This window comes from Podarcis tiliguerta, assembly GCF_965153285.1.
Source record: "Podarcis tiliguerta genome assembly, chromosome: 14".
NCBI lineage: Eukaryota > Metazoa > Chordata > Lepidosauria > Squamata > Lacertidae > Podarcis > Podarcis tiliguerta.
The window spans coordinates 11,265,831-11,286,780 of record NC_139547.1 but is presented as its reverse complement, the minus strand read 5'-3'; the positions used below and the strand labels follow the sequence as shown (position 1 = coordinate 11,286,780).

The window sequence follows — 20,950 nt, the reverse complement described above, 5'->3', positions numbered from 1 at the left end:
GCTGGAAGTCAAAGCCGTGCACATTCTCTGTGCATTGCTAGTGCCGCAAAGGACCCTGGAGCATGTTCTGAAACTTGCTGCTCCTTTTTTTTAACTGAAAATAAAGTTTAGTTGCAGCAGTGCACCAGATGAAAATCAACGTACTTAAAAAAAAAAAAGGAAAACAAATCTTTACTTTGGAAAGCTCAGACGTCAGTGTTTCAGCATGCGTATCCTCAAAGTTGAACTCCCAAATCGGGTCAGGTGATTATCTGCTGAAATTGCAAATCAGCCTTGTAACAAAAAACCTGCAGTATCTTTTCTGGTGATCAGAAGAGAAGTTTGCACTTAGAACTACAAATAAATTTATGTAACCCATTTTAAAGCTCTCACAAAATGTTCTGCTGCTGCTAAGCGGATTGCTCTACTTAACACATTTGATGAAATACCTTCTCCAGGGTCAGGAACACTTAACAGATAGATCTCCAGAAAAGACAAATGGCCACAAACAACAAAAGCTTCTTAAGTGAACAAGGCTGGTGGATTTTTATTTTTACTTTAGACTTGCTTTGAACTTGCCATTCTTCACAAAGGCTCGGCTTGATCTGCAGAAAGAGATGAAAATCCATACATGAGGTTCATTTTGCCTTGACTTTGATACTATCTACAAAAGTAAACAAACCTTTTAACAAACTTTTGTGACTTTAAAAGAGAAATAGACAAAATTAGACAAATTATTGGAGGATAAAGCGGATCTACCATGAAACTAATAAAGTTTAAGCTTTGGGGCCCCGAGTCCCAGAGGGCCCCCAGAAGTGACTTCATTGCTCAAAAATTTGGGGTCTAGGAGACTCAGTTTGAGTCGAACAACCCAAAAACTATAAGGCATGGGAAATTTTTATTCACACCAGTGACTTTGACATGTGGGATAATCCAGTACAGTGGTACCTCGGGTTAAGTATTTAATTTGTTCCGGAGGTCCGTTCTTAACCTGAGACTGTTCTTAACCTGAAGCACCACTTTAGCTAATGGGGCCTCCTGCTGCTGCCGTGCCGCCAGAGCACAATTTCTGTTCTCATCCTGAAGCAAAGTTCTTAACCTGAAGCACCATTTCTGGGTTAACGGAGTCTGTAACCTGAAGCGTATGTAACCGGAAGCATATGTAACCCGAGGTACCACTGTACAACAATTTAAACCAAAATCTGATATGTAGTAGTTTTTTGTTTGTTTTTCTAAAATGTGATGCTCTGTTGTGGAACAACCCCAAAGAAGAAGATTACAGTGGTTACCCAGATCTCATTACTGGTTGTGAAGGGGCCCCCATAACTGTTCAAGCTTCAGGGCCACAAAAATGTGTGTCAGCCACTGGATAAGCCTACTAGCCATGATGGCTATGATCTGTCTCCATCACTGGAGGCAATATGACCCTGAATGTCAGCTTCTGAGCGGGTGCTGTTGTGCTCATGTCTAGGCTCCTCATACGAAACCGGTTGGCCACTGAGAGAACGATAACCCCCTTAACTGTCCCAATAAAACCAAGACATCCCATTTTCTCTCACGAGAGCACAGCACCATGATCTCACCCCCCAAAATAGTGCTTTTGGGGGGACAGCACTCTTTTGTGGTGCCCCAAAAGGCACACATTTGGGCACCGTGCTCATGAGAAAAGCACCTCTTTTGGGGCCACAATCTCGCACAGGTCACAGTCCCGCACATGAAAGTGGCCCTGGAAGACATGCATCCTGGGTTTTTTGCTTTGACGTGCTGGAGGGTATGGAAGAAGATGCTGCACTAGATAGAAGAAGAAGAAGAAGAAGAAGAAGAAGAAGAAGAAGAAGAAGAAGAAGAGGAGGAGTTTGGATTTGATATTCCGCCTTTCACTTCCTTTAAGGAGTCTCAAAGCGGCTAACATTCTCCTTTCCCTTCCTCCCCCACAACAAACACTCTGTGAGGTGAGTGGAGCTGAGAGACTTCAGAGAAGTGTGACTGGCCCAAGGTCACCCAGCAGCTGCATGTGGAGGAGCGGAGACGCGAACCCGGTTCCCCAGGTTATGAGACTACCGCTCTTAACCACTACACCACACTGGCTCTCAGATAGGCCAGGATCTTTGTATGTTCTTAACTAGATGGGTCTTTGGTCTTCTTTGATATGCTGGGTTGATACCGTTCTTCTGGGATGCCACAGAGCATAGTACAGTGATACCTCGGATTAAGAATTTACCGTAATTCGTTCTGGAGGTCCGTTCTTAACCTGAAACTGTTCTTAACCTGAGGCACCACTTTAGCTAATGGAGCCTCCTGTTGCCACTGTGCTGCCACCACACGATTTCTGTTCTCATCCTGAAGCAAAGTTCTTCACCCGAGGTACTATTTCTGGGTTAGCGGAGTCTGTAACCTGAAGTGTCTGTAACCTGAAGCATCTGTAACCTGAGGTACCACTGTACTATGTTTAGTGCTCTGTGGCGCCACAGTTTTATTCCAGTTCCCACTAAGCAATGCTGTGGCACCAAGGAAGTACCTAGTGTGAAAGAAGCACAATTCTCAGAACAATATTGCATGTCCCAGAAGTTTATTTTTGCCACTCAAAGCCCTCCAATATGCTCCAATCTCTAAACTTTGCATCCCCTTCGTCCGCCCCACTTCTGGCTGATGGGTGTGACATAATTCCAGTAGCCACCAACCATGAAAGATTCAAATGGTCGGAATCAGTGGCAGGCTAGGAAAGTACTTTGAGAGAAATTGATGACATCAGTGCATTTGCAGGAAAGTAATCCACAGATGGGAATGAGTCGCCTTCTGGGTATTCAGTATGGTTAAGGAAAAAAAGAGCTAAAGCAAGAGGAGTGATTTTGTGGGAACTCCTACTATGGGAAGTGTGGTTTTATCAGCTGAGCATCAGTTTGCAGGAAGGCTAGTGGAGAACAGCCAGCATCAACTTCTAGGACAGGCATCCACAACCTTTGGCCCTCCAGATGTTTTGGACTACAATTCCCATCATCCCTGACCACTGGTCCTGTTAGCTAGGGATCATGGGAGTTGTAGGCCAAAACATCTGGAGGGCTGAAGGTTGGGGATGGCTGTTCAAGGATGTCCAGCCTTCTCCTGAAGGGATCCAGGTACCAGCTCAAGCACCCTGCCTTATCTCCAAAATCCCAAACCTGCCCTACAGTTGGCTCTGGAGCATCAGTTAGGTATTGCGTTGAATGTTCACCTGATGACCATGTGGGGTCCGAACTCTTTTTCCAGACTTGCATTTCTCCCTTCATACCTTATTTGCAGCTTATTTAACTGGGGTGATTTACTGACTATTACTTCACCTCCATTTTTTTTTTTTTTTTTTGTTACTTCACCCTGATTTCTTTTTGCTGTCATCAGTAACATTACATAAAGGTAAAGGTAAAGGGAACCCTGACCATTAGGTCTAGTCATGGCCGACTCTGGGGTTGCGGCGCTCGTCTTGCTTTATTGGCCGAGGGAGGCGGCGTACAGCTTCCGGGTCATGTGGCCAGCATGACTAAGCCGCTTTTGACGAACCAGAGCAGCACACAGAAACGCTGTTTACTTTCCCGCTGGAGTGGTACCTATTTATCTACTTGCACTTTGACATGCTTTTGAACTGCTAGGTTGGCAGGAGCTGGGACCGAACTTATTTTACAATTTTCATACCTCCCTTCAATAAATATTTCTAGAGCAGTTTACAGTGTGTGTGTGGTAGGAGGGAAGTCTCAGTGACAATATCACTGAGGACCAATTAAGCTAAGTCAGAGTGAGGGCAAGGTGATGCAGGAATTGTTTTCATCCCTCTGAATGTGCAAAAAAACTTGCCCGGAATAAAGCATTTTATAGGCCAGGCTTTTACTTCCATAGTGGCAAAGACTGTTTAAAGTAAACTCTACCTAGTAATATTTTAATAACTTTTTTTAAAACAGCAAATGTTTATAACTTTGCTTCTTGTAAACCAATTCCAGGAATGGGCCCATAACCATTTCAGATCAAAGTCCACACTTTGCTTTTTTAGAAATTATCATTTGCCAGTGCAATATAATTCGAATGCCAAGTTGTAAATCAGGGACAGTGTTTGAGAAATGCCTCGTCATGCAGGGTAATTTAAATTAAGAAGCTGTAGTAAGTGCTGTAATGTGAGATACGATAGCAAAAAGGGGAATGGAAATTTCTCTCACTCAAGGCACACGGGCAGAGGAGATTGTTTTACTGACGGCTTATAGCAGCATAGCGCAAGATAAGGCAGGTCCAAAACCTATGATGACAAATGGACTGGATGGCATCTCTGAAGCAAAGGTTTACAAAGCACAAGGGGAAGTGAAGTTTTCGGGGAGGCATGATCAGTTGCTAAGGGAGAATCAAAATTCTACAGCCTACACCTACAATCTGAAGTGGTACAGTCTGTTTTGCTAATTCTGCTGTAGGGAGTCATAGAAAGACCTACATTGGCTCCCAGTACATTTCTGAGCACAATTCAAAGTGTTGGTGCTGACCTTTAAAGCCATAAATGGCCTTGGCCCAGTATACCTGAAAGAGCGTCTCCACCCCCATCATTGCTTTGAGCAATGTATTATGCTGCCCAGAGCACAAATATAAGGCCTGAGACCATTTTGGCTTGCACTTTCTGATTTCATCATTTGTCTGGGTAGTAACAAGTAGAGATAATTTATTTCTGTTTCAGATACAAACCCAGAATTTCCTCCAGGGCTTAAGCTCATGCAATAACTTCAGGAAGAAATGTTTGAAAGTGTAACCGCTGCCTGAATTTCTTCAGTAACTACCGTATTTTTTGCTCCATAAGACGCACTTTTCCCCTCCTAAAATGTAAGGGGAAATGTGTGTGCATCTTATGGAGCGAATGCAGGGGGGAGGCAGGCAGGAAAAGCCCCCACGGCTCTTGCGGGCTTTTCCCCAGGAGGGAGAAGGGATTGATGTGGCCAGTCGGTCCCTTCTCCCTCCTCGTAGAAAAGCCCGCAGGAGCCGTGCACTCCTAAAAGGGTGTGCGGCTCCTGTGGGCTTTTCTACGAGGTGGGGGAATTCCCCCACCTTGTAGAAAAGCCAGTAGAAGCCGCAAACCCATTAAAGAGTGCACGGCTTTTGCGGGAGGTGGGGGAATTCTAGGTGCGCCCTATGGTCAGGTGCGCCTTATGGAGCGAAAAATACGGTAAATCTATCACTGCCTTTTTCAAGAGAGTACAGTGCTGCAGACAGTAAGGACATAATGAACTGACGAAGTAAAGTAGAAGCATCTTCCTGCAGGAATTACATTTCTGCAGTTCCCTTTGTGTTTGTGATCTTTAGCATATACACTAGAATTAGGGTGTTTGGGGCTAGCCTGGGGAGTCTGAACCCCAGATCTTTTGTGCTGAATGGGGTGAATGTGCACCTAAAGGACGAAATGCACAGTCTGGGAGTCATTTTGGACTCACAGTTGTCCATGGAGGCACAGGTCAATTCTGTGTCCAGGGCAGCTGTCTACCAGCTCCATCTGGTATGCCAGCAGAGACCCTGCCTGCCTCCACAGTGTCTTGCCAGAGTGGTAAATGCTCTGGTTATCTCCCGCTTGGACTACTGCAATGCGCTCTGTGTGGGGCTACCTTTGAAGATGACTCAGAAACAACTAATCCAGAATGTGGCTTATTCACCACATTCATTGTACTGGGACCAGAAAATCCTATTGTTGCCCCCACAGCTCAGAGTAAGTCCTGATAGCCAGAGCTGGTTTTCCTCTTCTGAAATTTGCAAAAAAAAACCCATATGCATCTATACATATAAATTAGCATGTGCTCTTTTAACTGGCCTATGCTTTGAGCCTTTTGCATTTCTATCAATACCCCTGCACCAAATGCCAATTTCCAGATGATTTCAAAATGGCTTATTTCCCCTGAACAGAGCTTTTAGCTTGTAAACTGCAATCTGTCAGATTTTCAAGTAAGAGTTTTCTGGTAGAGGTTCTTTCTACATAATTCAAACTGACAGTAATTAAGCTGAAACTTATTGTAGAGTAGGGACGTGGGTGGCGCTGTGGGTTAAACAACAGAGCCTAGGACTTGCCGATCAGAAGGTCGGTGGTTCGAATCCCCGCGACGGGGTGAGCTCCCGTTGCTCGGTCCCTGCTCCTGCCAACCTAGCAGTTCGAAAGCATGTCAAAGTGCAAGTAGATAAATAGGTACTGCTCCAGCGGGAAGGTAAACGGCGTTTCCATGTGCTGCTCTGGTTCGCCAGAAGCGGCTTAGTCATGCTGGCCACATGACCCGGAAGCTGTCTGTGGACAAACGCCAGCTGCCTCGGCCTATAGAGCGAGATGAGCACACAACCCCAGAGTCAGTCACAACTGAACTTAATGGCCAGGGGTCCCTTTACCTTTTACCTTTATTGTACACTGGTACCTCAGTTTTCGAACATAATCCGTTCTGGAAGACTGTTCGAGTTCTGAAACGTTCAAAAACTGGAAACTCAATAGCCGACAGGTAGGCCTCAGGATCTTGCACTCAGTGGAAGCCCCATGGCATATTCAATTTCCAAGTCATGTTCGAAACCAAAGCATTTACTTCCAGGTTTACGGCATTTGAAAACTGAAATGTTCATCAACGGAGACGTTCGAAAACCAAGGTACCACTGTATATGTTCAGCAGAAGGAGGTATGTTCATTCTTCCAGGATACTAGATATTGCATCTATAAAATTACAGCAAAGTTGATAAATAGCTGCAGTTAAGTATGTTTATCATTAGCAGTAATCTCTCTCTCCATTTTAGTAATTATCTCTGTACAGTGATATCATGCAACTAGTGCAATCACAGTCCAGTCACCTTTACAATCAATGTACCGTAAATATTATGGATTTTAATAACTGAGTAACTTCTTGGACAGATTACTGGGACAAAAATTGTAGCATGGCAAATTTCCTTTTTGTGAATGAAAGAGAGGTTTTAGTTCTCATGAAACAGTGGTCTAGTACAGTAGTACCTCAGGTTAAGTACTTAATTCGTTCCAGAGGTCCGTTCTTAACCTGAAACTGTTCTTAACCTGAAGCACCACTTTAGCTAATGGGGCCTCCTGCTGCTGCCATGCTGCCAGAGCACGATTTCTGTTCTCATCCTGAAGCAAAGTTCTTAACCTGAAGCACTATTTCTGGGTTAGCGGAGGCTGTAACCTGAAGCGTATGTAACCTGAAGCATATGTAACCTGAGGTACCACTGTAGTTGGTATGAAGCCAAGAAGATGGTCCTCACTCAGTCATTAAGCTTCTGGATAGACTGGAGCAGTCTCTGTCAGGCTTCCCTACCTTACAAGGTTGTTGTGAGGATAAAATAGAATTGGGGACCATGTAGGCTGACCTTAGCTTCTTACAAGAGCATAAAGATCTAATCACTGCCCAAATGCCAAGATGATTAAATTAGCCTTCCCCACCCTGCTGCCTGCCAAATGTTTTAAGACTACAACTCCCATCGGCCCTAGCTAGCACGGGGAGTTATAGTTCAGAACATCTGGAGGAAAACAGGTTGGGGAAGGTTGCTGGCTTTAGAGAATGTATCCAGTCAAATTCTAATGATTGGTTCAGTTGGAGAACGTTAGCAAAACACCAGTCCTTCTTGGCAAACTTTACAACTTAAATATTTTCCTTAGCTCTTGGTTACTGAATGCGAAAGGGTTTGTTTTAATGGGTGGAGTTAAAGGCAGATATTTAACACGCGGTTTATGCCAAAGTTGAGCCTTGCACAAATTAATCAGCAGTTAAATTCTTCCCTGCTTCTATGGATTACACTACTATGTATTATTTTATAATACGAAAATTGACATGGAACATGCAAAATAAGCAACCAGATGCAAAGGAACGCAAAGCTCTCTTACCTTTAGGTCAGAAGTGACTGATATTGCTTTCCTTACAACAAACTGCTTGAGAAATATACAATTGCTTAAGTTTTATGCAAGAATCCGGGGTCATTAGGTTAAAAATGACAAAAGAGGCATCGTTTTCATAGGTACCTGTAGTGCTGAGACTTTTTGCGTACATCATCAAAAAAAGAGGAAATGCGTCATCAAAAAGAGGCGTTGTAAAAAGATCCACAGTCAATGGTTTATTCATAAAATGCTTAAAAAGCCCAGGTGATACTGAAGAAAATTCAGATTATGTCAAAGAGTTGTTATGACATATTGCTGGGAGCACTATAAAAACCTTCCAGCAAAGGAAAAAAGTCTAGTCCTTGTCAGCCTGTGAGCACGTGGGGGTAAAAATAGTAAAAAATAAAAGCTGGCAATTCACCAAATTTTGGAGAAAAAGGAACTGTAATACTACTTGACAGCATCCAAAATGTACATGGCTGGGACATGTTCTATTGAGTATGTGTATGAGAGCATTAGCTGTATAAGGTTGGGAAACTTGTGGCTCTCTAGATTATTATTGATTTCAACTGCCATTGGCCCAGGTCAGGAATGACGGGAGTTGGAGTCCAAAAAAACACCTGAATACAGACAGATTCCCAATCTCTGGGTTATAGAGTAGCATGGAAAATTAGGTAATAAATACTTAATGGTCAGCTCTACTGATTTTAGTGGAACTAGCTATCAGGTAAGCATATATCAGATTACAACTGCACTGGGTATAGACTATTTTGCTCAAACTTTTGAAAAGGTATTCTAAGTTCTTTAACACTGAGAGATCTTTTTGCTTTACTGTTTTGTTAGTTTTTAAATAGAGGACATTGGCAGGTCCAAACTGCAATCTTGTGTGCGCCAACTTCTTTTGAGTAAGCGACATGGAACACAGTGAGTCTTGCGTCTGAGTAACCATGTCGTAAGAGAATTTGCATGCTCAAGAGAGATTCATGTAGAAAGCAGTATGCAAAGGAAGGTCTGGTTTTTTAAAATGTATTTTTATTAAAGGTTTTCTTGATTTACAAAAATATGTGCAATGTCTCTCTCGTCCCCCCCCCCCAGTAACATTTTTTACAGATCTGTTTCATTTGTTGAGACATTAGGAAGAAAAGGGGGGAGGGGGGGAGATGAGTGGGGGTGGGGTCGGGTGGCGATGTTTCTATTTTACTTAATATATGTGGGGTTTTGTGTCAGCATCGCTTGTGCAGGTTCTCTGCTATTAACTTGTGGTTTCTTTGGTGGTGAGAGAGGTTGGGGTTGGCTTAGGGTGTGGTTGTTTGTGGTTGGCTGTGGTCAGTGGCGTAGCGTGGGTTGTCAGCACCCGGGGCAAGGCAAGTAATTTGCGCCCCCTAACCCTAACCCCCAGATGTTGCGCCCGGTGCGGCCGGCCCCCCCTGCACCCCCCACGCTACGCCACTGACTGTGGTGGTCTTTGTTTTCATGTGTGAGTGGGGTGGGTGGGTGTTTTGGATCAGGTGAGCCATATTGATTTGTATGTTGTTGGTGGATTTTTGTCATTGTCTTGTTGGGCTGTGTATGTGATAAAGGGGAGCCATACTGAGGTGAAGGCGTCTATTTGTCCCCATGTCAGTTTCAGTTTATTGGTTAATTTTTCTAGTAAGGCTGTTTCCCATACTATTTGGTACCATTGGGCCATGCTTACTCCTGACAGATCTCTCCAGTGTCTGGTTATGATGTTTCTGGCTGCTGAAAGTAGGTGGAAGGTGCTGGTTGATGCAGGAGGTGAAAGGGGTGAAAGGGGCATCAGGGTCAACAGACAGACACACCATGGGAGAAACGGAAAAAGTGAGTCACATGGAAAAAAACTATGTTTGAAGAAGCTTCTGGTTGCACAAGAAAACCCTTAAACCTGTCAGTTTCCATTCTAAGTGTCTTTTAATCGCTCAGGGTGCCGCCTAACATCAACCCCCTCACCCCACCCTGGGTCAAATGAGTCTTGGACCAAATCTGTTGTCTGTTTAAAGCAGATGCACCTTTAACCAGACATGGGGCTTGTCCAAACTTTTGCTTGTCCCGTGCCTAAAAAGCATGGGTCTGAGTGGTTTTCTGCTTGCCCCGTGCTTTCCAGGTATGGGTCCAAGCAGTTGTGCCTTTGTCCTGCCGCTTTCCCCAGAAAAGCTGCTCTTTAGTGCTAAATCAGAAAAAATGTCAATCCAGATTGACATTTGCTCCAATTCAGTGGTAAAGATTGGGTTTTCCTGGGGAAAGCGGAAGTGTGGATGAGCCCTAAGTACAAACAGCTAACTTCTGCCAGTTTCTTCAGCCAGCTTGAGCTTAGTTCATACTGATTGTTGTGAAGTGGTTAAATGGATAGCCTAGGAGTGGGGAACCTGTGTCCCTACAGAATATTAGAGATGAAGGAGAAAATCACTTCAGTTCACATCTAAAGGCAAACCTACGTCATCTGCACTTTTTGAAACAATACACAAACAATACGCAGACATATTTCAAAATCTGCACTTTTCCAGATTTTTCAGTGCAGTTCTCCAGGCAAATAATGTGTACAAAAATGCATATTCTAGAATAGATGGTGCATAATAATGCATATATTAGTGAAGGCAACTTTTTAAAAATGCATTACATTAGGCAAGATTGCTTTTCAAAAATGTGTTTATTAGAAGACATGAGCACTAAAATGCTGATGAATCTTCATTACAATTTTTAAAAAACCCCTCAAATTTATGTGGAAATGTGGAGGACTGAATTTAAGATTAGACAAATGAGAAGTTGAGAGAAAACAAAATTGAAAGACTTGCTGCTCACGACTCCTGGCCATTATTCTACTAGTGCCTTTTATCAGCTTTAGCAAGGGTGGCAGCTGCAACCATTCATAGACAGGGATAGCTTTAGCACAATAGGCCAGGCATTGGTGACCAATCCGGGATTATTGCAAGGCACTCTTGTGTGGAGCTTCTCTTACTGCTGGTCTAGAAACAACAGTTAGTTCAGAATGCTGCAGCACAAGTGTTGACAGGAATGAGATCCTATCAGCGTATTACAGCTTTGCTCAAAGAAGTGCAGGGGCTGCTGATTTGCTCCCAGACCAAGTTCAAGGTTTTACAGTTAATATATAAAACCCTTAACATCTTGGGATTAGTTTACTTGAACTATCACCTTGTCCCCTACATGCCTATTCGACCACTTAGATCTGTGGAACTTGTACTTTATATGTGCTCCATCGACCCGAGGGGGTCAATACTTTAATGTGTCAGTATCAACATTGGCCAGGCACCCTTGCCTGTTTTAGATGCCTCTTAAAATGTTGTTTATTTCAGAGACAGCATATATACTTGGTTTTTTGAATTTAGCTGATTTGATGTCTGTGTTGTTGATAACTACTTTGTAGTAGTTTATGTACACTACTTAGAGGTGTTTTTTTATATTAAGTGGTTTATGTTGTTGTTTAGTCGTGTCCGACTCTTCGTGACCCCATGGACCAGAGCACGCCAGGCACTCCTGTCTTCCACTGACTCCTACAGTTTGGTCAAACTCATGCCGGTAACTTCAAGAACACTGTCCAACCAACTTGTCCTCTGCCGTCCCCTTCTCCTTGTGCCCTCAATCTTTCCCAACATCAGGGTCTTTTCCAGGGAGTCTTCTCTTCTCATGAGGTGGCCAAAGTATTGAAGCCTCAGCTTCACGATCTGTCCTTCCAGTGAGCACTCAGGGCTGATTTCCTTAAGAATGGATAGGTTTGATCTTCTTGCAGTCCGGGGGACTTTCAGGAGTCTCCTCCAGCACCATAATTCAAAAGCATCAATTCTTCGTCAATCAGCCTTCTTTATGGTCCAGCTCTCACTTCCACACATCACTACTGGGAAAACCATAGCTTTAACTATACGGACCTTTGTTGGCAAGGTGATGTCTCTGCTTTTTAAGATGCTGTCTATAGTGGTTTATAGCTTTTCCTAAATCAATAAATGCTGTCAGAGGCTAGTGGGAGGTGGTGTTCAACAACATCTGAAGTGCCATGAGTTACAAATATCTGGTAGAGCCCATAGGTCTTCACTGTGTGTCAATATATGCTGAAAAAAATGGGAACGCTCCCCTCTGCACATGTGAGTTTGGGGATGAATTATCATTCATCCCACCTCTCCCTCGTGTCATTTGCAGTCTGATGCCACCAAACTTGACCCTGACATTTATTGCTCCATATCAATCTCTTATCCCATTAACTCTGTCTTCAAGCCATTACCAAGTGTGGTGGTTGACATGATAACCCCCAAGAGCACAGCTCATTCAGTTCCTTGATTAACCAGGAAGACATGATCATGACTTGAATGAAGGTGGCAGAAAACTTTAAAGCACATCCAAAGCACTTTCCCCCTCTCAAAGAATTATGGGCAGTGTAGTCTGCAAAGGATTGCTGAAAATTGGAACTCCATTATGAGTAAACTACAGTTCCCAGAAGTCTTTGAGAGGTGTGTGTTCTTCAAACAAGCTTTAAAGGTGTAGTGGGGTATAGTTGCTTCCTCTGTGGCAGTGGCAGTTAGCAAAGAAACAATACTCACCATTCGTATCCATGCAGTGCTATTCAGTAGGCCTTTCTTGGGCTTCCCCATTCTAACTAGTGGGATGGTGCTGTCGATCAATCAGTGGCAAAGTGAGTCTTCTTTACTATTATAAAGCTGTCCACATCCTTCTTGGTTCAGCTGGGTCACCAGGAAGGCTTTTGCCCAGCTTAGACTGTTAAAATAGCTGTTAACAGTTTCTGGGAAATGCAGATCTCACCATGGTGACACACATGGAGGTTACATTAAAATTGGATTACTATACTCTGTGGACCTTCCTTTGAAAAATATTCAGAAACTTCAGCTGGTTCAAAACTCAGCAGCTAAACCTTTGGTCACAGTCAGTTTTGAGGAGCATGTATATCCCCTTTTACATCACCTTCATTGTCTAATGGTCTATTTCCGGGCCCAGTCAAAGTTCTGCTCAGGACTTTAAAATCCTTTAACTGCTTAATGGATCCTAAGACCAAATCATTTGACATACGGTAAACTTGCCTACTCTCTGAGATCAACCAGGGATTGTTTCCTTCTGTAGAGAGAGAGATGGTGGTAGTCAGCTCATTTTTACTCAGAGTAGACCCACTGAAATTAATGAAGTTTGGTCCACTGTGCATTAAACTTAGTTGAATACCACCCAGCCTCAATTTCTGTCACTAATTTTTCAAAGCCTCTCGTTGATATGTCTCTATTCAGAGAACATGAGGGGGAGATTTGCCTGGCATTTTCCAATAAGCTCACGATTAGAAATCTCAGGCCTTGTCTCTGTTGCTATGTTGAAGGCCAGCTACAATGCAACAAAAGGAATTCACACCTGCCATATGATAAGAGACCAGCTATGAGCACCTGCTATTATCCTTCCTTTCCCGGAACCCAAGCACTGTCCCAAGAATAATCAAAGTTATGCAATATCATGCATTTAATTGTTCCAGCCCTCAAACAAGCCTACAATGGCCAAAATGAACCCACTCATGTCAAAATGGGTGTGATCAAAGTGTAAAAGTGAGTGTGGTCAATTTATTTATTTTTTTTCAGAGCAAGGAAAACTTTCAGGGGATGACAAAAAACACACACAACCTTTTGGCTTCACAAAATCATAGTAGAAGACCCATGGGAGTGATCAGTTTCAATAATTCTTGGGTTGCATTCAACTAGGTTTAACTGAGAGAAGATCTATTAAAAGTAATGAACCTAAATTAGCCATGTCCATTACATTCAATGGGTCTGCTTTGAGTAAGACTAGCACTGGATACATTACTGTTTAAAAAATTATGAAATTTGGAGGGAGAGACAAAAAAAAAAAAGACAACTTTTGGTATCACAGTGGGGTGTGAGAGCAATACATATGTGTGTGTGTGTGTGTGTATGAATGGACAAATGGACAAATTTGGAGGGTCTTGAAGGGCCACTAAAAACTTTTAACGGGATCTGTGGGAGCAACAATAATTTTTACAATTTTTTTTCTATAAAAAGTAACCATTTGGGGAGCTGGATGTGACCTCTCTTTGACCTAAAGTTTGCTGAAAGTAGGATGCTTCATACAATTTTGGAGTTCTTTTCTGTGTCTCGCCCCTCCTTCCCAAGGTCTTTCCTATATCCCAGAGCTGCATCTGCTGAAATGTGCTTTTTTACACAACAAAGGTATTAGAGCCTTGTCCTCTTTTTCACCTGGGCCAACTAATTCTACTAGCTTAAATAGGCAGCCTCCAGTGTGAGGTATAGTTCCTAACTGGTATATGTGAGGAGTGGTTTTACAGTGCTTCCAAAAGATACAGAGGCTCATGTTCAGGCAAGTCTCTAGGGAAAGGGAGTTCCCCACTGAGACAGCTGCTGAGAATACAATTTATTGTCTGAACTTGGCAGAAGCGTGATAGATGCAAGATAGTACTTGGTTGATCTTACAGATCATAACTGTAGCCCTGTTCGCACATCTATGTCCTGATAATTCCTGATAATGCATAAGGCTGGGGTTCCTAAATTGTGGTGGTCCACAAACTTCATGCAGGTGGCTTGCAGTATACCCATGTTAAATATTCATTGTGATGTTTAACTCCATTTTATTGCTTCATTTATTTTTTTTATATTGCATGTTCTTGAGTAACAATTCGAATTATATGGAAGTGCAAATAGTGAATACAATACAAGAAATAAAAGCAACAATAAAAGGACAATAAAAATCAGACAGCATCACGCATTACAATTGCTACAACAAACAGAAAAACCACTTAGTCGTCCGGCAAGACCATCAGCAATTTTCAAGTGGGGGGAGGGGACTTTGGGAGAGGACCACTGAAATAGGACATTCATGTGAAAAAGAGGGCAGAACTGATTTAATGCATTGCACACGATGCCTACTGATAGGCTTTCTTGCATGCTACTATTAAAGTGCAGAGTTCTTGCCCCCCCCCCCCTTTTTCATCCAGTCCCCCTAATCATGGTCTTGGGCAGTGTTTTTTTCTAGGAAAAATAGGTACCAGTAATCACCAGGTTCATGACAATCTGCATGGGCATAGCTGGGGGGGGGTAGCTGCCCCCCCAATCAAGTAAATAAAAATAATAATTAACTGACCAATTACCTTACAGAGAACTCGGTCCTGCCCCCCTAACATAAAGCCTGCCCCCCTAAAATAAATCCTGGCTACACCCATGTTGATCTGCCACTCTTTTCACAGGTGTTATCGCGGGACCACCCGAAATGTCCACTGTCTGATGAGCCAGCAAGCCAGCTGCCTGCCCTGTCCCATCCCCTCAAAGCTCTGATCTTGTGTCATAGCTCCTCAAAACGTAATGTTCACACTTTCCCACGGTGAAGAATGGTCATCAATCTACCTCCCTGCCCAACAACTCATTTTAGCAGGTTCCTTTTTGAATTAAGCAAAGCTGAAGGACCAACAAAGGATGGCTGCATCTGGCCTAGAAGGTCACATCCCATTCCCCTATCACGGAGCTATCCAATGAATCACCGAAGACAGAATGCTTCAACAGGTGAAGCAATTCTCCATCATGCCAGGGAGCACTTCACCTGTTACTTTTCAGTCTGTCATGCATGAGTCCTGCTAGGAAAAAACAGAGGTACAATTCCCAGAGTCCCCCTGGGAAGTGGGATTGATTGTTAAACCACTTTGGGAATTGTAGCTCTGTGAGGGAAATAGGGTCTCCTAATAACTCTCATCACCCTTAACAAAACTAGTTCCCAGGATTATTTGGGTAAAGCTATGACATGGGTGGCGCTAAAGGGACGCAGGTGGCGCTGTGGTCTAAACCACAGAGCCTAGGGCTTGCTGATCAGAAGGTTGGCGGTTCGAATCCCCACGACAGGGTGAGCTCTTGTTGCTCGGTCCCTGCTCCTGCCAACCTAGCAGTTTGAAAGCACGTCAAAGTGCAAGTAGATAAATAGGTACTGCTCCGGCGGGAAGGTAAATGGCATTTCCGTGCGCTGCTCTGGTTCGTCAGAAGCGGCTTAGTCATGCTGGCCATGCTGGTCTGCGGACAAATGCCGGTTCCTTGGCCTATAGAGCGAAATGAGCGCTGCAACCCCAAAGTCGGCCGCAACTGGACCTAACGGTCAGGGGTACCTTTACCTTTATGATTGTTAAACCGGTACAGTAATAATTTACATATATGTTTTGGTTATGGCCATAGTTACTCCAGATTTAACCGCCTTTCGTCAAGGTTATGGCTCATACCCAGATACCTTTTTATTGACCTCACAATCAGGGTGATAGAAAGATTGGAGTTTTAGCCCATTGATCCCCATACAGGTTGACTGCTGCATAATAAGATCACACCCTTGAACTCTGCATTATGATGCCATGTTATTGTGCCATACATAGTTCTCTCCATCAGCCTGGCTGGGACCAACTGCCATTTGACTCCTCCCTTCCCAGAACTGTCTTTGCCACTGGGGCCATTATGTAACAATTTACGCATTTATTTATTTACTGTACTTTACTTGTTTAACCTACTGTCTTTCTGCTGGTGCGCTTCAGGTGGTCTGTCATTCAAAATAATGACATACAATCTAATAGATGGGATTCAAAAAGAAAAAGGGTCAGGAGGGAAGAGGATAATAAGCAGATTCAGGTACCAACTCTTCTTCTTACTTATTTTCCTCTTCCCATCTCTTTTATTCTAGGTCTAACAGATTTTCCACCATTATGGCAGATCATTCATTCTGCTCTTGGCACAGTGTTTTGGGGTATTTGAAGGAGGCAATACTAAATAGCCTCCTCCTAACTTCTAATAAGATGTGTCTACAGCATGCATTGAAAGAGGAGTAAAAACCAAACTTGTTTTCAAGGAGTAAATTTATCTGTGTTGATTCATGTAATGGCATACTGTACTGGTTTTAAAATCAAGCTTCAATGAGGTTTGAGTGCCAGATGGAGATTGCTGTAAATGGTTTTAAACTCCATAAAATCCCTAGACTTGGTTCAAGTCTCCTTCAGATTAAATAATCCAGACTATAAAGGGTTCGAAGCTTTGTGAAATAGTCCCAATTTATGTATAGCACCATCTATCTCTGTACTCTGTCTCTGCACAGAGAACAAGTCCCTGCCCCTAGCGGCTTACAAATAAAAACTGATACCGGTTAGGGAACAGAGGAAGGAGATGAAAATGAAGGCTGTAGTTAAAATTGTAGGAATTTTTTTTCAATTTTTCATGTATTTAGGCTTAAACTCCCTAAGAAAGGATGCCTCATTAGCGAATACAGTTGGTTCTTACTTATGAGACTGGATTGCAGATAAAAGTGGGCCTGGAGATGAAGGATCCTTCAGAGAAGGCAGATGTTTCCTAATCTGTCCAGACATGATTTAGGTCAGGCATAGGCAAACTCAGCCCTTCAGATATTTTGGGACTACAACTCCCACCATCCCTAGCTAACAGGACCAGTAGTCAGGGATGATGGGAGTTGTAGTCCCAAAAACATCTGGCGGGCCAAGTTTGCCTACGCCTGATTTCTGCACTTAATTCCGTTTTAGGGTCACTATGCTTCGTGCGAGCTCCCCTCATCCACATCCAGAATAGAGAAAGGCATCCTTTTCCCCCAATTTCTTTTCTTCTCGCGCTTCATTATCATGTGGCCTTTTAACATATCATCACCCTTCCGTCGCCGTCGTCATGTTATTTTTATTATTATGTATGACAGTCATGCCATGACCCGGCTGTCGTCGTCCGCTTCTGCTGTTTTGTGCGGCGAGCGGTCGGCGCGAGCCTCTCAGGCGCAGATTCCCCTCAGTGGGGACAAGGCCGCGCGCCGCCGCCGCCGCCTTGACCTCAACCGCCACGTTTCCCCGTCCTGGCGAGGCGGAGCCGCCTCAGCTCGGCCCGCCCGCCGCTCCACCCGAAGGCGGAGCTTCTCCGCTTCGCCCGCCCGCCGCTTTCTCTTGTCCTCGTAGCCGGGTTACATGGCAAGTAGCCGCCGCTGGAGCAGGGCTTCTGCTGCTGGCGCCGAGACCCTTCCGCCAAGGCCCGGCGGCGGAGCTCCGAGGCTTCTCTCTCCTTTCTCCATGAGCCTGGGCAGCGCCGTGAGTTGCGGGAAAGCGGCGGGCGGTGGGTCCGGCATGGGAGGCGGAGACGGAGGGTCGAGAGCAGCGGCGAGGCTCGGGCCGCAGTGCGAGCGGTCTCGCTCCTGCCGCCACTGCACAAAGGCGCTTTGTTCTGGCGCCTCTCGCGCGCCCTGCCGGGGCCTCTGCCCGGCGGGGGAAGCCCGGCCAGGCCTTCCGCAGTGCGGCGGAGCCTCCCCGGCGGCCGGCGCTCCGTGCCCGAGGAGGACCGGAGGGTTGAGGAGTGGAGGGTGGGAAAGAGAGAAGAGAAACCCTGGGGCCGGCTCGTGGCGGCCCTTCCCGCCTCTGAGAAGCGAGGTGGAGGAGGAGAAGGAGGCTTCGGGGAAAGGGCAAAAGCCCGCCGTCTCCCGTTTCCTCGCCCCCAGCCCGGGACAATGGAGGCCGGCGAGGGGAGACGGCGGGCGGTCCCGCGTGGCGGCCATTCACGCCGCCCCCACGAGGCCTCTCGCAGCGCCCCGATCCCAGGCACGCGTTTGTTTTTGTTACTCGCGCGGAAGCCCCGCTGAGTTCGGCGGGACTTTCTCCCCCGTGAGGAGGCGAAGGCCGGGTGGCATTTCGCCAGGGGCCCTTTCGCACCCGTGTCCGAGTAGACCCCCGCAAAGGGGCCGCTCTCTTCTCCTTGGATCCGGGATCATAACCCTCCAGCGTGGGTTTAACGCGCGAACGGAGCTTACTTCCGTGTAAAAAAAAAAAGCCGCATAGGGTTGCGTTGTGAAAGCTGGCGACCCTGGGCATGCTTTGCTTGGGAATGGGCGAGCCTTACTTCCGAGTAAACACGCAGAGAGCTGCCTGGCCGACCTTTTTTGTTTGTTTTTAAAGTGGACGGAAAAGGGGTTTTCTGATCACCACGAGGGCGGATCAGTGACGCGCTCGCGGATTTCTTCATCTCTGGAGTGGGAAGGATGCGTTAGGCGGGTGTCGCCTGACGTGGAAGTCTCCGTTGCGAAACAAAATTTTCTGCCCAAAAGGGGCCTGTCCCCGTCTGCTCTTTTCCCCCTTTCCCACATGTGGCCACCAGGCACTGCGGCACTTGCGGCTTCCCTCTCGCCCTTAGGACACTCTTCATTCATTTCCCGGCCTCCATCCTCCTGCTCTGCGCCTTTAAAAGCAACTGCTGCAGTGTTTCTTTTCATCCAGAGGAACTAGAGAACCCGACTGCCCTTTTATCTTATGGGCACTTGCCTCCTCTATTTAAAAACTGCCCCAGGAAAGCAGCAACTTGTGGTGTGAAAAGCAGTTGCGGTATAATAACGACAGAGGTTTTAAGGGGGGCCCTGCGGTTGAATGGAACTGTGGATTTTTTCAGAATCTTTTCTCTTTCTCTCGTTCTCCCCCATCACCCCTTTGTGGCAACTGAAAGACATCTGAAGGTAGATTTTTCTGTGACAGTGGCATCCAAGACCGTGTTTAAAGTATCAGGCCCACCCAACTAGTAGAGGGTTTAATAATAGTTGTGTGTAACAGTGACATGGAGGAGGAAAATATCCATTGTGGCAAAGAGGCTGTGGCAGAAGGATTGTTAGGAGACAAAATAATTGCAGGCAAGTGAACTTTTTTTACCAGTGGTTTTCCAGGATTGCTACATGCAGGAGCTGTTCTGGTTCCCTGTCTCTTATTGGGAGGGCCCAGGATCACTTTCCAGTTTGTGTGGTTCAGTCAGAAGGAGCCCTGTATATAGCTTTTCTCTAGAAAGCACATAGAGGCATGAGAGTAGGTCCTACTAAGCTCTATTGGAAGTCTCTTTTTGAAGAAAATTAAATTCTTTAATTAACAAGTAACTGCAGGATACTGTTATGCATTTTTACTCAGAAGTATGTCCCAGCAATGGAACTTAGAAGCATGCGCAAAGGATTGTAGGCTAAATGAAAGAAAATGAGCCTGCATTGGGCCATACCAGAGGGGCCCATAATCTCAGATTAACTATTGAAACTTCATGGTGATAGTGCTGAAGGCAGTTTGGGGTGGCTAAAATCACTTGCCTTTAATCCAGGTTAATTACTTAATTATTTACTAGCATAGAAAATGAAAAGGTAGTGGGTTATATCAACATTCAAGTAGAAGTAGTAATTTCTATTATGTGCTACCATCTACTTTTTGTGAACTGTCTTATGTGCTGGTTGGTGGGGGTCTTTCCCTTCAGCAGTTCATTCTTGTAAAAACTGCAATAACTTTGGGAAGCAAATCAAGACAAGGATTAAACAGTATACAATTTTTAAAGGAGTGGTTTATTTAATGATGTGAATTACTGATCCCTTGTTTCTGGTGGGAAAGTGCTGTGTCTTCATATATTCATTTTGAGCATATGTAAGTTAACAATTTTGGAGTGTGTGGAGACTCGGTGGGAGGTTTGAGGAAAAAGAGCTGCAGTTTCATGAGTTCTTATGATGACTCACTCCCTACAGTGTGCAACGTGGCTGAGATAAAAAAGAATCCACATAAGCACTTGTATAGTTACATATATGGAGATTGGACTTCTATCCCCTTGTATAACAGCTTTCTTTTAACACTTGCAGATTCTTACTTGTAATAAAAATAGGAGTTGCTATTATGACCTGATCATCAGTGAGTTGTGTAACTGTCATTACAAAATGCTAGCCTTACTAGGAGCTCTTATTGTGAAATTGACAAAAAATAGTGTAATGCACAATGGTGATCAGTGGAATGCAATATTCCTTGTAAAGGTAGGCTAGTATATTCTTTTTTAATGGGTATCTGTTTGAAAGGGTTATGTTGCCAACAGTATTGAGGTAGCAGTCTCCGTGCATGTGTTGCCACTAACAGAAAATCTATATTCAGAACCTAAATAACATTATTTTCTATGTAACTCATAGTTCTCTGGTAAACCAGGAACACTGTTGTGGGGCTGGTAGTTGGGTTCTGCATAATATTCCTATTGTTCTAAAAAAGCCCAGCTAAGTAATTTTTGCTCCTTGAATACAATAAGGTACGATTACAGTGACCCGGGGGGAAAGACTCACTTGCCTTTTCTTTCTGTT

The 20,950-nt window shown here is 44.6% G+C and overlaps 1 protein-coding gene across 5 annotated transcripts in view; it reads left to right on the top strand.

Annotated features, from left to right (window-relative positions):
* Window positions 1-20,950, top strand: part of MAPK6 (mitogen-activated protein kinase 6) — a 34,413-nt gene that overhangs the window by 3,171 nt on the left and 10,292 nt on the right. The window contains exon 2 of one of the 5 annotated variants that reach the window (XM_083411997.1): window positions 16,377-16,470. The exons of 1 other annotated variant lie outside the window; for it this stretch is intronic. The gene's annotated coding sequence lies outside the window, so the exon portion shown is untranslated. Of the gene's footprint in view, window positions 1-16,198; window positions 16,302-16,376; window positions 16,471-17,464; window positions 17,916-18,066; window positions 19,496-20,950 lie in introns of those variants that run through there. 3 more of the 5 variants (XM_083411998.1, XM_083411995.1, XM_083411999.1) reach the window with 3 other exon arrangements.